The sequence below is a fragment of the Miniopterus schreibersii genome (genome assembly GCF_964146895.1).
Source record: "Miniopterus schreibersii genome assembly, chromosome: 12".
In the NCBI taxonomy this organism is placed as follows: domain Eukaryota; kingdom Metazoa; phylum Chordata; class Mammalia; order Chiroptera; family Miniopteridae; genus Miniopterus; species Miniopterus schreibersii.
The window spans coordinates 57,957,288-57,974,571 of record NC_138112.1 but is presented as its reverse complement, the minus strand read 5'-3'; the positions used below and the strand labels follow the sequence as shown (position 1 = coordinate 57,974,571).

At 44.8% G+C, this 17,284-nt stretch overlaps 1 long non-coding RNA gene across 1 annotated transcript in view; it reads left to right on the top strand.

Moving 5' to 3' along the window:
• Positions 1–315: 315 nt before the first annotated feature.
• Positions 316–17,284, top strand: part of LOC308565096 — a 37,633-nt gene continuing 20,664 nt past the window's right edge. The window contains exons 1-2 of the long non-coding RNA XR_014000007.1: positions 316–380; positions 17,190–17,232. This is a non-coding gene — a long non-coding RNA (uncharacterized lncRNA). The remainder of the gene's footprint in view (positions 381–17,189; positions 17,233–17,284) is intronic.

Genomic DNA, 17,284 nt, shown 5'->3' with positions numbered 1-17,284 from the left:
AAAAATTCATGTTTATTTTGATCACTGTGACCTTACAACACCTATGTAAGGGTCGCTGGTCAGGGTGTGCCCAAAGGGGAGGGGGAATTGATGAAGCTCTGGGTCTCCCACTTGTCCAGCGACATTAGTGAAAAGCTCAAGTATTCTCAGTACAAACCCCAGGATGATGGAGAGACTTTAAATCTATCCCAGAAATCACGTACAATGAAAGGAACTTGGCACCAGGCACGTGCCTAAGAAAGAAAAACCTGAGGGGGCAGTGATCTGGGAGGGGATTTGAGCTTTGTCTTAAAAGCAGCTGTGCTGAGCCTTTAAGAGCCAAAGCCCTGAAGCAGAAGGTGAAGGTTTGTGTGCCACTTCTTTTCCTTACTAGCTGCAGGGTAAGAGCCAAGTTTCTTAACTTTGCTGTGTTTCAGTTTGCCGCCATGAAAATGGGTATAGCGTAGTGAACTATCTCTTAGGGTTGTTATGAGGATTTAATGAATTCGTAGGGTTGTTATGAGGATTTAATGAAAGTGCTGGGGTTCAACAGATATTATGCTATTGTTACTATAATTATCCGTCAGGTCTTGGAGGTGAAAAGGAAGCTATTTCTACAAAGCTACAGGAAGACTGACTTGGGAACATTCGTTCTATGTTGCAAACTCCCTCATCTCCTTTAAGTCTTTGTTCAATGAGGTCCACTCTATTGGGTCTATTTAAAATTGTAACTCACTCCTCTCACCCCTTCATTCAACTCTACTTTTTCTTTTTCCATTGCATCTATCACTTGTAACATATTACACAATTTACTTCTTTAAAAAAAACGTATTGTCTCTCTCCCACCACCTCTTACTTCCAGGACAGCGTGGCTCTATAAGAACATGGATCTATTCTGTTCACTGATATTGCCCAAAATTCTAGAACAGTGCCAGGTATATCCTGTGCACCCAGTAAATATTATATGAATGAAGGGTAAGTGGATTCATTTAGCAAATTTATGCTGTACTGAGTGCTTATGGTGGGTTGGGCACTGTGCAATTAAAAAAAATCTAAAACATAATCACCAGGCCTATCCAAGGATAAAAGAAGCTCCCTTTGGAAGGAGTACACTCCCTGGTAAAGAGACGTATTCACAATGTAGGCAATGCCAGCTTGGTGGAGATGCCATAAAAGAGTATTCAGGGACTAGAAGGGAGTTTTACAGAGGTAAAAGTCTCTTCTGCCCTAGAAGTTGCTGATTTTGTAAGCGGAATTTTCTCAAAATAAGAAGTAGCTGACCTTTTGGTGTAAATCAGAACTTTGTCCTAAGGATGATTAATATATTATACTTGTTACCACCCAAATTTTTACCAAAATTCTAAGTGTCACTGGAACATTTCCTTTTCTTATTAAGAAACAGAATTTTTTCAGGACAATCCAGTACTGGTCTCTCTATTTAAACATTCATTTATGGAAGAGGAAATTCAAGGTCTTTGTTAGACACGTCAGGTATCCAGCTTGCCATGGCCACAGCCTCTGAAATGGAAGTTGGCCTTAGGTAGCCCCCTTTAAGACTAAGGGCAAGCACCTCACCCAAATGTAGCCAAACTCTGTGACAAACACTGGCATGAAAAAGATACACTGAGCCAATGGGATTCCATTTCAGGAATGAGAACATAAGCACACACACACTGTAGCTAGTATCCAGAACAAAAGCTGAAAGGTCCTGGCTTTATCTGAACTTTAGACTCTAGAAGCTGCAGATGGGCTGTCTGTGGACGGGCTAAATGTAAATTCAATGTATATTATTTGAACCCCATTGTGTCAACATTTAAAAAAAATAATTGCTCACGTGCAGAAATCAGAAAACCTCAGGCAAAAAATATGAATTTTCAGCTTGCCTTGAAAACTCTGGAAGACGTGGCATTGAACATGCTGCAGGCCGGCACAGCCACAGTTAGCTGGAACTGGAGCACTTCTCTCCCCGTTAGACCGGGCAGTTTCCAGTTTGCCCCAAGGCCAGGCGCTCCCCAATCAATGCTTCTCGTTCCCAGCCCGCTCACCCATTCCCCTGCCACCAGATGCACCTAGAGAAGGGATGCTGACATATATCAGGAGGGACCAGCGGAAGGAAGAAGCAGAAATTATGCTATAGGATGGCATGGGTTCTCTCCAGCTCCATAGCAACAAGGTTTTTTTAACCAAAATTTGCTTGCACTCACATAATCTGGACGCTACTGAAGTAAAACAAGCTAGGGGGTAGAAATGGGGGCCAGTGGGCATCAAGACAGGGAGAAGCAGCGGAGGCCCTCCCAAAGGGCTGCCTTGAGATCAAAACCACCATCCACTTCCTGCTCTTCCAGAGGCCTGTTCTACTTTTCTTTTGTTCCCGTAACAGTGCCTACCCACCCCATCCCCATTGCACATGTCTATCCCCAAAGACTTACCAGACTGAGTTCCAGAAGGGTAGGTGCCCATCCAAAGTTATACACGGACAAGAAAGGACAGGGCATGGAACCCTGATCCCAACTCAGTGCTCTTGAACTACATGATATTCCTTCTTGGTCTGATTGACTACTTCCATCCCTGAATCATAGCATTTAGTGGCTTAGGACCTGATCTACAATAAGTAGGAAATCAACATCTGCTGAATTAAGGTGTTCAAGGTCTGGTCTCCCGTTTGGACCTCCTTCCATGCTACTTCCATGTCTCATACCATGTCAAAAAATTATTCCAGTGAAGGAAAGCATCATACCCTTCCATAACTTATCTCCTTTATATAAATAAAAGGATCCTTTGCTGATGCCTGATACAGAGGTTTTGAGGAGTACAAGTAGGTCCCTCAGGCCTGTGCAGTGTTAAAACACACAGTTTTTCAGGTCCTCAGAGCTCCAGTCATAAAATAAGTTAATGTACTTACTCATGAAAAATGCTCATCTAGATATAGAACTTGCATAAGCACTCAATATTCATCAACAGTATTACACCATCCATAAAAACAGACCATTGGAGAAATAAGCTCAGCATCTGATCTAACCCCAGGGTGTAAAATCAGTGACCTTTGGCACAGCAGCAAAACTTAACTACACACGTCAAAAATAGCTTCCTTTCCTTCTGCTCTCTTCCTAACTTCCACAGTAGAACACTGAGGACCTTGAAGTTTGTTTTTGGAAGAACTTTGGATGATGCAAACAAAACATAATTTTCACACCCTTTTCATCTTTTTCTTGATAACAATGGGGTGTTTCTGGTATGTTGGTTTTTTTACTCTCTTTTTTTGTCTTTGGTACTGGGAAGTATCTGTCATCCATTCCAAAGGGGCTGGTATTGAATTCGATCTGATTGTACTTTGAGAATGACTTGAATGAGCAAATCTGAACAGTGAAAAGAATTTTAGCAATTTTACTTGAATTTCCCCTGAACTTTCCAGATTTCAATTATTCCTTCCCACAGTTATAAGTCAGTCAGTTGACAAACACTGACTGGGGGCAGCTGTCATGAAGTCCAGCTTGGCCTTGTTTCTATGAGAAACAAGGTGATTTCAATTTCCATAGAAAGAATCTTGTTCAATCTCCTGGCATCTCAGTTCCTTGAGCTCTGCCCCAATGCCCTTGTTCTCCACTCTCACCACCGTGGCTTATTCTCATGGCCAGCCTTGACCTTGTCATTTCCTATTGCCACCCTCTCCCAGTCTCCAACCTTCCAGTAATCTGACTCCCATAAATCTTCAACTCCCTGAGATATGCTGCCTTTTTATGGCCTCTCCTTCCCTTCAGGTCCTCACTTCTGTCTTCACCCAGATTAGATTCCATTATTATGTTAACTTCTTTGCATACATCCTGGACTCCCTTGCTCCTTTCTCGCTTCACTGTATTTGCTTTGCTAAGTCAAAGTTGTTTAGCCTGAGCCTCCTCCTACTCAGTAAAAACACGGCTGGAGAAATATACGCAACCACACCGCTCTGCACCCACATCAAAGAAATGGCTCTAGCCTACTCCCTTTCCCACTGTCTCCAACATTACAAAATTTTCTCCCACATCCTCACTCTCACCTGAGAACCTTCCCTCCTTCTTTGCTTGAGAATATAGGAAAGTCTAATACTAACTTCCATAATGCTGTGGACTGAATGTTGGTGTTCCCTCCCCTAGTTGATGTGTTGAACCCTTAGGCCCCAATGGGATGGCATTTGGAGGTGGGAACTTTAGGAGGTAATTAGGGCTAGATGAGATCATGAGGATGGGGGCCTCAAGATGGGCTTAGTGACCCTTTAAAAAGAGAAAGCACCACAGGATTTCTCTCTTTCTCTCTCTCTCCCTCTCTCCTCTCTCTTTCCACCAAGAAAAGGTCATGTGAACACATAGCAAGAAAGTGGCATCTGCGAGCTGTGAGAAGGGCCCTCACCAAGAATTAAATGTTGTTACTTTGATCTTGGACTTCCCAGCCTCCACAACTGTGAGAAAATGGGTGTCTGTTGTTTAAGTCTCCCATCTATGGTTTTTGTAGTAGCAGCCTGAGCTAAGAGGTGTAGACTAGCACTGCTGTAGCCATTTTCTGCCTCCCTCCTGCTGCTGGGGATGAACTGCCAGTGCCAAACCTGGGGTTACGCCCTCCACAGGGCATCAGATCCTGCCCCCCTCCCTTCTCCGTCTCCCAGTGGAACATGTAAAATGTCCCCGACCCCACCCTTTGGTTCATGTAGTGCAAACACCTTGAAAGAGTTTTCGATGTCCCTAATATTTCTTCTCTTTTTCTTTCTCTGACTTTCTCCAATCTGGCTTTCAGCCTCTCTGTTCTGCTGAAACCACTTGTCAGTGTTACCCATGACCTCCATGTTACATAGGAACTGTGCAAATGCTTGTTGAGAGAATGAATGAATGACTCGCAGACAGTGAGAATCTCACAACTGGTAAGTTATACATCTGTGTGCGCATGTGCATACAGATACAGAGAGAGAGAGAGAGGGAGGTGGAGGGAGAGAGATAGAGATAAAGAGAGAGACACAGAGAGAGGGAGACAGACTTCTTTCTGGCCCCAGCTATCATGAAGTCCAGCTTGGCCTCGTTTCTATGAGAGGCCCCTTTTATTTGAGATAGCGGGGTACAGGGTACAGGTAAGGCTGTCCTTTGCACCACAGGTATCTTAACCAGAACAGTCATCCCTTCTTGTAAAAGCCAAGAAATATTTCCTTGTGGGAAGAAGCCTAAGGTTTGGTTTAGACCTTGTGTACTGCTGGGCGGCAGTTCCTTAATCCATCATAGTCCCAGTTGCAGACACAGCCTGGTGTTCAGGGACTTTATGAGACTTAAATGAGGTTTATAAGAGTTATTGAAATTGTACAGTTATTGAAGCCTTGTATTGTGCTCGATTCCCAGTTGGGTTCAGATATGTTTCAGCTTTTCTTTATACTCTAGTATTTATTGTATTACTGCAATACACATATGCAAAAGTATTTTTGTATTAAAAAATACTGTTGACTATAAAGGAGACTTCAATACGTGGTCCAAGAATATGGAAATAAACTGGTAATCCTAAGAGTAAAGACGTGACATTCATGCTCTCCCTGTTTCAAAAACAGATAAAATAAAAATAAGGAGCATAATCGTATAAATATGATGACATAATGAATAGTCTGCATCTCGTGTGGACAAAGGCAAATGGAATGAACGAGAATGTGTTCGCTTATTCCTACTGGGCGAGGGGAGAAGGAGACAGGAAGGGACAGATACACAGCTGGCAGCGGTGAAAGAGGCCTCCTGATCCAGGTAGTTCATCTAGGCTACGGTCAAAATGTCAATGAAAAATCCTTTGAGGCCACCTGAGCCCCTTTCCTCAGAGTCAGTGCCCACCAAACAGCCCTCTACCCACTAACCCAGCCTCCTGGGTACCATGATACCTCCACAAGGTGCATCCAAGTAAAGTAAGCTTTTTGGGATTGACTCATGGTAACTAAATTCTCCAGAGACTGATGTATAAACTAAGATATTAATATATAATCAATAATATTGGCCCCTGGGACTTTACCTAGCATCGCACTTACAAATTATCTTTTTAGATGGAAGCGTCAGCATTAGTAGGAAGTCTATTTGTTTTCATTTTAATCTAAATCTTTCTTTGCAAGATGGAATTCCCGTTATACCCTAAGCATTACACATGCCTCACCCTTCTTTCCTCCCTTCTCACTCTCTCAAATGCTCTCTCCCAGTCTCTTTCTCTCTCTCAACCTCTCTCTCACACACACACACACACACACACACACATATACAAGTGTGCACTCCATAATAACAATTACAACTGACATTAGTATTAATTGCAGACGTACAAGGTGCTGACACTATACCAGTCTCCTTTATAGTCACCGTATTTTGCAAGCAGTACCTCACTCCTCCGACAACACTATGACATGCACACTATTATTACCCCCATTTCACAGATGAAAAAATTAAGGCTAAAATAAATGGTTTAGTCCTTTCTCAAGGTCACACAGCTCTTCGGAGGTAGAAATAACCACAAATTACAAGGTGTTATTTCCCACTGTAAGTTCTTCCCGACTTTTAGTCATCTTGACCTCCCAATTTAGGAAGGGGAAGTTGCAGAGCTGTTTGGGGAAGATAAATATTTTCATCCAAACCACCAACTGTAGGGAGGCTTCCTGCTGGATGTGGGAAATGAGGAGAATTCTGCAGTGGTAGAAAGTGGGCAGAGCAAAGATGCCCTGACCCCTAGGACAATAGTACCAGGCAGTGCTTGGATGCCTCCTCCCCCTCCCCCCATCCAGGTAAGCCAGGCCGGCATGTAGATGGCTGCCCTTCAAAAGACTCTCTGTTCCTGCTCCAGCATTAACTGGGGCAGTTCTGGTCTAACAACAGCAACAGCCAGCCTCTCACTCAACACCTGTTTCACTTCTCCTTATAAATATGATACTCACGTTACCAGAGCTTGGGTATTTTAGCCTGGTTTCATCAACAAAGTCTAGCTTAGATCTCCTAGATGGACATTTCTTAAACTGTTCTCCAAGGAAGGACCCCAGGATGTGACTAGTGTTGCTGGAGAAAGATTCCTTAGTCAAATAAATTTTGAAAATACTGCATACAATAGCATAATATGCATTAGTCTATTAAGAACTTGGCCGTGGTCTGCAGGAAAGAAACATTCAATAATTTAATTTCTTTCCATGGAATATCATTAACAGTTTAGGATCTAGTGTTCCACAGACTGTAATTAGGGAAATGCTATCCTAGACAGAAGAATTGCATGTTGGTCAAATTTGCTTTGAAAAGGGCCCAGGACTAAATAAGATCAAGGGGAAATCTTAATTGAGTCTACTCAGTAGACTGTGCTTTCTGCTTTTTAATTTCTTGGATGACTAATCTACTGATACTATCCTAAATCTACTGGGGTAAAATATCACTGCTCACTTGCCACTGCAGAAACAAAACGAGTAACCTCGACCAGTGATTTCCCCTGACCTGCCCAAGCACCTCCTCGGGGCTGGAGAAAAGAATAAGAACCAGCCACGAGGAGGGATGTGATCTGAGGACATCTGAGAGTAAATTAGCATGAGCAGGGCCCACTGGGGCCCAGGCCCCAGGCTAAACCCCAGCAGACAGTGACTCCTTCAGTCCTTACAGCTGCCTGGGATGCATCACTGACCTGTCCCCTAGGGGAAGACCCAGAGCTTGGCATTGTGCCTCCACTGAGTAGACACTCGATAAATCTTTATTAAAGGAAGGAAGGGTGGGAGGAAGGAAACAAATTGAGGTTTGGAGATGTTAACTTGCCCAACATCACGCCTCTAGCAAGCAGGAGAGCCAGAACTCAAACAGCTGGGCTCTTCCACACCCCGCCAAGCCGCCAAGCTCTTCCTTACCCAGCACACAACCCGCTTCTAGGCGCTGGCTTGAGGGTCTGGCCACATTTGCTCAGTATGTTAACTTTGGCCCTAGTGTAACTTGTGCAATTAAAATTGCTATGTTTATATAGCACTTTTTCCCCCAGAATGCCTGAAAATAATAGCTGAAATTTAGGGCATGCTTCCCATGTTCCAGGCACTACACTGAGAACTTGACACAGCTCATTCCTCATGACCATCCTAAGAAATAGGTACAACAATAACCCCCTTTTACAGATAAGGAAACTGAGGATCAGAGAGATTAGCTGACAGTCTCTAATTAAGCAGTGGAGTCAGGATTTGAACTGAGATGGTTTGACCCCAAATTTCCTGCTCTTAAGACTCTTTGCTAAATCCTTTCCTTCTGTCCAGTCACAGACATGCTGGGAGATGGACAAGACAGAAACAAGTACCACCTGCAGCTGGATAATATATTTATTAGTTTAACCCTTAAAAGTGTTTACATAGTTCTAAGCCCATCACAAATATCAACTAATGTAATTCTCATAATATAAAGAAACAGTAGTATGAGGCTGCTCCTATTATTATTCCCATTTCATAGATGAGAAAACTGGGGCACAGAGAGTTAAATAATCTGCCCAAAGACGCACAGCAATTGGCAGAGCAGGATTCAGACCCAGACAGTCTGGTTCCCTAGTCCTCAGGTTTAACCACCCAGAGAGCTGCCGGATGAGCACAAGGGGGCCCCTCAATGAAAAGCGTAGTCCTTTCCCAAGACCTGTCGCTAAACCGGCCTCTAAGGGGAATGCCGAGCCATCTGCAGTCCTGGCAGTTAACCGGAGCCGGGGAGCTTGCACTTAAGCACTCTTCGATTTAGATTTCCTGGCTGGATGGGTTCCTGTGCCCCCTCCTTGAGATTAATAGCCAATTGTTTGTTTGCATTCTTGCGGGAGGGGTGGGCCATTCTCCCTGGGCCTGGCTGTTTCTGGAAGAGCAAGCTCTCTGCCCGCATCGGGCAGGTAAAGGGGACCAAGTCCCTTTGTCCGGCAGCTGGTAGAGGTAGGTCAATCCTTGCTTGCCCCGCCGGCCCCTTCCTCCCTGGGCGGGAAACCTGTTGCGGGGTCAGTTCGCTGCTCTTCCGTGCCCCCGACGGAGGGAGCGGGAGGAAGGAAAGGAGGGAAGGAAAGGCGTAAGTCGGGGGTTTTGTTAGGAGGAGGGGCAGGAGGTCTTCTAAGGAAGCGGTGAGAAGCTGCAACCGCAGCATCTACAGAAATGACGGGGAGCCATTAACAATGAGTCCTGCTGAGCACGGTGGCTGCCCCCAGCTACTCTGGAAGGACGTGAGCTCCGGAGGGGAGGGAGCGAAGCCTGCCCCGGCACAGAGCAGGCGCTCAGTGCATATATGTCAATAACTTGTGACATGGATATAAGTTACCAGCGCCTCAAAGAAGTGGCTCTCTTTTGCCCTGGTCCATAAATGCTTGCCTCCCTTTCTGTTTACCAGTGTGACTAAAGGGATGCTATGCGACGTCCGGGCTCATTCCGGGTCACTCTTCCTGTTCTTCCACCTCACCCTGTGCCAGGTGAGCTCCTTATGTTTAGGCCAAGGGTACAGGCTATGGAACCAGGCTTCTGCGCTGGTCCAGCTGTGTGACTGGGCACGTGCCTTGACCTCTCTGGGCCTGGAGTGCCTTGCTCTCTTGTTCCGCATCTAAACTCCCACTTCCCTTCCAGGAGCGAGGTCAGGCGTGTCCTTCCCCTCCATCCCAGCGGGCTGCCCAGCACTTGGCACGCCTCCCCCCAGAGCCTTTGCCTCTGCATGTTATAGTGATCAGTTCACCTGTGTTTCCGCTCACAAACTAAGAAATGAGTGACGCCACGTTGTTGATCTCTGAATCCCCAATACCTAGGCAATGCCTGGGGTCTAACAAGAGGCTCCGTGAAAGATTTTACAGAAGAAAAGAGGAAAGTGGGAATGAAGAAGGAAAGAGCTGCAGAGAGGGAGGGCAGGCATAATTCATCACCCCTTTAGAACAATAGGTGTAGTTGGAGACTTGCTAGAAAACCCCTCCCCACCCACTCACATGTCTTATTCTGCCTACCCAGTGTCTCAGATTTCCTCCTTAGGAGGTTTGCTCCTTGCAGTCAAGATACTGTCTCCAGGATCTCCTTGTTTCTTTCGCAAGGGTAATGTGTTGAATTATCAACTGCAAACACCTTACATTCCTGTACAAGATGGATTTTCAAAGAGCAAATGGGGAGAAAGCACGTGAACACTTTGCTGCTAAAAGTAGAGGAAAGGGGCTCCTGAAAGGGAAGGGAGGGATCCGTGACTTTAAAAAATGTCAATCTCAGTGAGTCAGCGCCACGAGAACCAGAGCATGTCATTTCCACCCCCACCGTGTCCTGCCCTGCGCTCTCCCTCACGTACCTGCGTCACTTGGAGAAAGTTCTCCCAGGCTCCAGTGGGTGCCCTGTCATGTGCAAGGCCGGAACCGCCAGGGTCTAGTCCACTGCTTTGGGGCTGACAGAATATCTTTTCTCTCCCTCTCTCTTTCTTTTTTTCCTTTTAAGATTTGTACCCATTCATTACTACTTCAGCCCTGCGAGTTTGGATGTGGTCAGGGAAAACACTCTCATTTACTAGCATTCCAGACGGGCCGGGGACCTCTCAGGTCGCTCTGTCCAACTCAGCCTCATGCTGGAATCCTCTCCAGCACCCCTCCAGAAGTGGGCAGCTAGCTTCTGCTGGAACCCCTTGAGGAGAGAGGAGTTCGCTACCTCTCGAAGCAGCCATTCCAGTTTAGAAAGTTCCAGTAGCGAGGTGCAACCCAAAGTCTGCCACTCCGCAACTCCTACAAAGGAGAGAAACAAGGAAAATCGAGTAAATTGTGTTAGAGGACACTTTGGGGAATTGTGCAGAAGTTCAAGGGTGAGGGAAAGATTATGTCTTTGCCTCATCTTTCAATAGATGTATCTTTACCTACATAAATGAACAATCGTGATGGTTAGTTTCATGTGTCACCGTGACTGGGCTAAAGGGTGCCCAGATAGCGGATGCAACAGTATTTCTGGGAGTGTCTGTGAGGATGTTTCTGGAAGAGGTTAGCCTTTGAATTGGTAGACCGAGTAAAGAAAATCTCCTTCACCAGTGACGGTGGGCACCATGCAGTCCGCTGAGAGTATGAAAAGAGCAAAAAACAAACAGAAACCAGAGGAAGGGCGAATGTGCTCTCTGCCTGAGCCGGGACAGCCGTCTTCTCCTTCCCTGGACACGGGTGCTCCAGGATCTCGGGACGTACGATTCTCTCTGAATCACATTGCGGCCTCTGCCGGGGCCCCAGCTGCAGGTGGCAGGTCGTGGGACTTCTCAGCCTCCACAATCACGTGAGCTGATTCCTATAATGAGTCTCCATTTATATTCACATCCTAAAGGTCTGTTTCTCTGGCGAACCCTAATACAGCAAGTATAAACAAACACACTGTATCTTTTGATCACATCTCCTAATGGTTCTTTTCTACTAGTAGAAATAGTAAATATTTATGGAACCGTGGCTCTCAAGCTTTTTGAACTCAGTACCCATTTATACTCTTAAAATATGTTGATGACTCAAAAGACCTTCAGCTTTTGTGAGTTATATCTATCAATATTTAATATATTAAAAACTAAAACTGAGAAAAATTTAAACTATTTATTAATTTATTTAGTAACAATTTTAAGAACATAAATAGCATATTTTTGTGAAAACTGACTGTATTTTCCAAAAGCAACATATATACAGTGAGGAGAGTGGAATCATTTTTTTGGTTTTTAGAAGCCTCTCTAATGCCTGGCTGAAGAGAAAACAGCTGGATTCTCCTATCTGCTTCTCCATTCAACCTGTGACAATACCTATGGCATATAGCCTTGGGAAAACGCCACTGTGTGCTTGTGTGAGAACAAGAGTGGAAAAGGCAAAATATCTATTATTATTATATATTATTATTAATAATAATATTGTTAAAATAGCTTTGAGCTCACGGACCCCATGGAAGGCTATCAAGCAACAAAGACCAGCTACATAGTCTGCAGTGCAAACTGAAACTGTGGGGTGCCTTGCTCAAAAGTTATTAAGAATTTCAAGGCAGCCACAACAGAGCTTTAAACTGAGCACAGGGCCCTGTGTGTGACTGCACAGGTCCCAAGGGCAACTTCAAAGGTCCCCAGGCCACACCTCGAGAACTGCTACTGAGTATACCACCTGCATCTTGAATCAAATGGCTGGCTTAGGGCCATGAGTACACACCAAGGCACTCTAGAGGTAGGAGTGTGTGCGCGTGCATGTGTGTGTGTGTTGGAGCTGCTGGGAACACCCGGGATAAACGGTCATGAGCAATAGCATATCCATAACAAGACAAAACCATCACTCTTGCAGGTTTTCTCTGTGGGTGCCTACCACAAAGCCTTCTGCCTTATCAGCCTATCCATCCACACTGACCACACACCACATATGCACACAAACACACACACCCCTTTAGCTGACGGGTTGCACCCCTTGTGTTCCTAATGGTCGCACACCAGATAGATACTTGTCATGGTTTCCTGTTTTGTGTTTTTATTGTGGTTACAGGCTTTGATCAGCAAAACTGGTATCTACCTTCTCCATTTTCCTGTTTGGTGTCCGACACATAGTAGGCACTCTATGCACTTGCTGAGTTGAATTTTATAGTTCTGGTGGCTAGGGGAATTTCTGCTTATTAGACGCTGTTAATGATTGATGGTTAGCAACACAAATACACCATTTGGTTCTCCTTCCTGAGAACTACGCTCTTGGGGAGATCAGTAGTCCCACTACTAATAGATGGGCCTGTGTATTCAAATGACAATGCTTCAATCTCCAGCAACAAGCTAGCCATATTTCACGACGTTCCTGAGGCTCAGATATACATACATATATATATGTATAGCCAGCTAGCTAGATAGATAGATAGATAGCTAATAAAGATCATAAGTTTTTATAGTATTTAGAATGATGCCTTTAGAATCCTGGTAACAAATTAGACAATTTCAGTGAACATTATGTACCTTTATAAATATAATGCATGTCTGCTTACAATTCTGGTCAAAGCACCTCTCTCTCTAGCACTGAGGGAAGTGACTGTGGCCTCCCTCTCATTCTAAGATAAAAATCGCACTGTAAGGGTATTAATCCTTCACCTAAAGAGGCAGGACATTGTCCTAGACATATTAGAAGTTACTACTTTGCAAGTACAAAAGATCTAAGATCTTTAGTTTAAGTCTTCCATTCTACAGATGAGGAAACTAAGGCTCAGAGACAAGAAGTGACTTATTTGTCCAAGACCACAGAGCTACTTCATAGCAGCTCCAAGAAGCACACCCAGTTCTTCTAATTAGATAATGAACCATCCACACTGGGAGAATGTGGGCTTTCAGTTCAGTGTGGGTCCAGATTTCTAAAAATTTAACTACTGATTCATGGGCGATCATTAACTCATAAAGCCCAAATCATCTCCACATCCAGCCGGACGTCAGCCCTCCCGCTAGTGCCCTGAGCACCATCCCTTCCCAGGGGTTCCCATGAAACATCTCTCCTTCCTTCTCAGCAACTTCATCCTCCCCTCTACCAGCCCCCTTTCCTTCCTCCCAGCGTGTATCCATCACCTTGGGGAGAAGAAGGCAAGCCTTCGCATGGCTGGCTGCTCCTTGTAGTTATAATTCTATTTTTCTCTCCCGTTACTGCCAAACTCCTGGAAGTGATCTATACACCGAGGCCTCCCTTTCCTCAGCTCCCTTGGCTTCCATAAGCCATCCCAGCGCTTTACAGAACTCACGCACTCAGGGGTCAGTGATGTGCTTGTTTCTAAATCAAATGCCTTTGACTTGGTCGTAATTCTCCTTGACGCCAGTGACGGTGCTGCCCTGATAGCAGTAGGATGATAATACAGAAGCTTTTATACTTGAAAATCGGTCAGGTGTTAAAAGGCCATTTGTAAGTTCAGTTGTTAATAGCATGGGCTCTGGAGCCAGACTGCTCAGCTCACCTCTTGCTTGCACAACCGACTGCGTGGATCCCTTAAGCAACTTGGGCCTCAACTTCCACATGTATTAAGTGGAAACGGAGCAGTACCTGGCTCATAGAGTTTTGGTGAAAGTCCATGAAATATGCTTAGAACACTGTCTGGCACATATGATATGGTCAATAAATGAGAGTTGTTGTAAATCTCAGGTGACCGAGAAGAGTTTAAGTTTGCAGTTCCCCTTCACAATCCAAGAAATAGAGGCGTTAGTTTATGCTCTCAAGTTAATGTTTCTCCTTGCTATGGTCATACTTTCCTCTCTGGGGCATATTTCCTTAAAATAGATCACATTGGAAATCTGTTGAGGCAAATGACACTCCGTTCCCAGATGGTTTTCCTAAGGGTCTCAGAGATCTATGGGATCCATGCCCACTCACCCAAGATTCATTTTAATGAGGAACAGATTCCAAGGAACCTTAATTTCACGGAACACTCGTGGCTTGCGACAAACATCCAAGTGGCAATTTCCACTTTCTGCAAGCTAAGCCTTGTGTCTCCAGCCCCCAGCTGGCTCCTAAATTTGCATGAGGCTTCTGCGGTTGGTGCTCAGGTCTAGCCGCATATTTGAGATTTTTTCTAGTTCACTTGTGCTCTCCCTTGCCTCTGGCTGGTAACTGTAGAGTGCATAAGCTCACCGTTTTTGACATACTCTAGGATTCTTTTTTTCTACATGATGATGATGATGATGATGATGATGATGATGATGAAAATGATGTTGGAAGATACTTCTTGAGTCCCTGCTGTGTATCATGTTTGTTTCTAAGGACTTTATATGTATCATTGTCCCCACTGTACAATGCTTTGCTTCAAGTGCACATGCAAAATTCTGCAGGTTCTGACTTTTGATTTAATAAATTGATCTCTACTTTTATTTCTATTATGAGCAAACATCTCCCATAAGTAGCACGTTCAAGACTCTCATTGCTCTTGTGCATATATAGGAAATACAGGATTTAGCAATACTCATAAGACACCTCAAAACCAAGCACACACACAACCAACAAGCCATGAATAAGGGACAATCAGGTGGCTGAAACTAAAATAACTGCCCAGTGACTTACTCCCCTCTTTGGTGGCAGTGAGTGTGCTTTTGCCTAGAGCATGAGCTGAAAGATGGTTAGAGGCTTCTGTGGGATTGTCGAGTGTTTACAGAGTCCCAGGCTCTGCACAAAGAGCTTTACATGCATTATCGTATTGAATCTTCAAAAACACTCGTGAGCTGAGTATTGTTATTATCTCCATTCTACAGATAAGGAAACTGAGGTTAAGAAAGGCACTTGCCCAAGTCATATCAAGCTCACGTGCATCAGACTTTGAAGTCCATACTCTCAGCAGCCCAACCTTTTATCGGCTTCTGTAGCAGCATGAAGTTTTCTGTGCACATCACGTAACTGTTGAGTTCTCTGGCTTCTTTCCCTTCTCCCACCCTCTGTGGGACTCTTTAAAAACTAGGGAGGGTCATGAATCGTCACCTCATTATCTGGCTTTAGTCCTTGAAAGCCGTCTCATTCATCCCTGTGTCTCTAAAGACTTCCACAGCTCCTGACACACAGTACATGTTTGTTAAATGAATGAACAAATCACCTTTCTAAAGATTATTTGGAAAATATTAATCATTTAACTCTTGATGAATGATCTAAGGCCTTCAGCCTTTAAGATTTTATGGGCTTTTCACTCATGCAGTGCTGGAACTCATTGTGAGAACACTGATAGAAGGCATTGGTTTTCAACCAGGGGTGATTTGGCACCCCCACCTCCACCCCACCAGGAACATTTAGCAATGTCTATGAACATTATTAATTTTTATGACTGAAGGCAGGGGAAGATGCTAAGGGCAACATCTTACAACACACAGGACAGTCACCCACAACAGTCACCCGGACAAAAATGTCCGTAGTGCTGAGGTTAAGAAACCTGGTATAAGAGTCCATTCTTTCTAAAACTGGTGCCTTAGTGGCTGAAACGCACCAGGGATGATAAGTTCTACTGTTGGCACTGGCCTGTCATTTAAATGAAAGGAACCGGTGAAAATTGGGGATGCAGCCTGGGGATCCAGAGCTCTACCTGGAACTAACATGAATGTGTTGGGGCTCAACTTTTCATCTGAAAAGGGATGTGTTTGGGCAGGGGTGAGCCCTTGCAGCTCTAAAATTCTCTGGTTTTAACAAATTCTGAAAGTTGAACTCCCTCCCTCCCTCCCTCCCTCCCTCCCTCCCTCCCTCCCTCCCTCCCTCCCTCCCTCCCTTATCCTTCTGTAAGTAAAGCTTTATGTTTCCTTGTAAGAATCTCTTGCAATTGCCTCTTTTCACTCCTCTGTAATCTCTTCTTTCTCGGCCCAGGCCCTTCTTATCACCACCTGAATTACAGGACAAAATTCCTAATCCACCCCCCTTTCTCCAGAGCGAAATCCTTGAGAGATGCAGGAGCTGGACCTGGATTCCCAGCAGCCCCTAACGTGTGACCTGAGGCACGTTTTCTCTCCCTGTCATGCTCTCTCCACCTTCCCTAAAAGCAGCTGATGCTTCAGGATCCTTCTTCATGGTGATTCCCCCAAAGCCAGCAGAACTGCTTCTTTCTTGCTCTTACTCTACTACCCCTTTCTGCCCAAAAGCAAGGCATTAGTTTCCCAGGAGCAGGGTGCCCTCCCGGCCCAGGAAGACATGAACATTCTTATTACCCAAGACAGGGAGTTGACAATGAGCGCAGCCTTCACAGCTAACCCTTAATAAAATAACCCTGTCTTCCACTAGCCTCCCCCATATATTTCCTAGTCACCTTCCCAGTTTACCACCCCTCGGAGCCTACACCCCTTTCCTTTGTCCAGTCTCTTTTCCACAATTTCTCTCCTTTGTTAAAATGGTATATCAGCCCCTGAATCCATTTCTTTGAAATGATCATTTCTCTTCTATGAAACCCACTGCCATGTAAAAATATTAATATCAAATACAATGTGTATGCTTTTCCCCTGTTACTCTGTCGTTTGTCAGCTAAATTTCCAGTCCCGAGTCTCAGAGCCTGAGAGGGCAGAAAAAATGTTTTTCCTCCCCTGCAAAGGCTAAAGTCTTATTAAAACACGATGACCACAGTCTTTCTGCATCATGAACACAGCGAGGGGCATTGTCTATTGTTCCAGCGGTGGGGGAGTGAGGAGGAGGAGACTGATCTTCTATTTAGAAAAGCGTGATGAGAAGCCTTTAGGTATAAAATGTTGTCTGCCTCACCCTGGAAGGAAGAAGCAGAAATAAAGGAAGCTAAAACTGTCGTCCATAATAAAGTAAGAATTGTCCATCTTCCTTTGCAGCCTGAGTCATATGCATTTTGGAGAGGCCCAGGAATCATGGAAGGTAAGAAAATGTAAGCGGCTGCTCGTCAAGGTAAGGTGGGGCACAGGCTCCG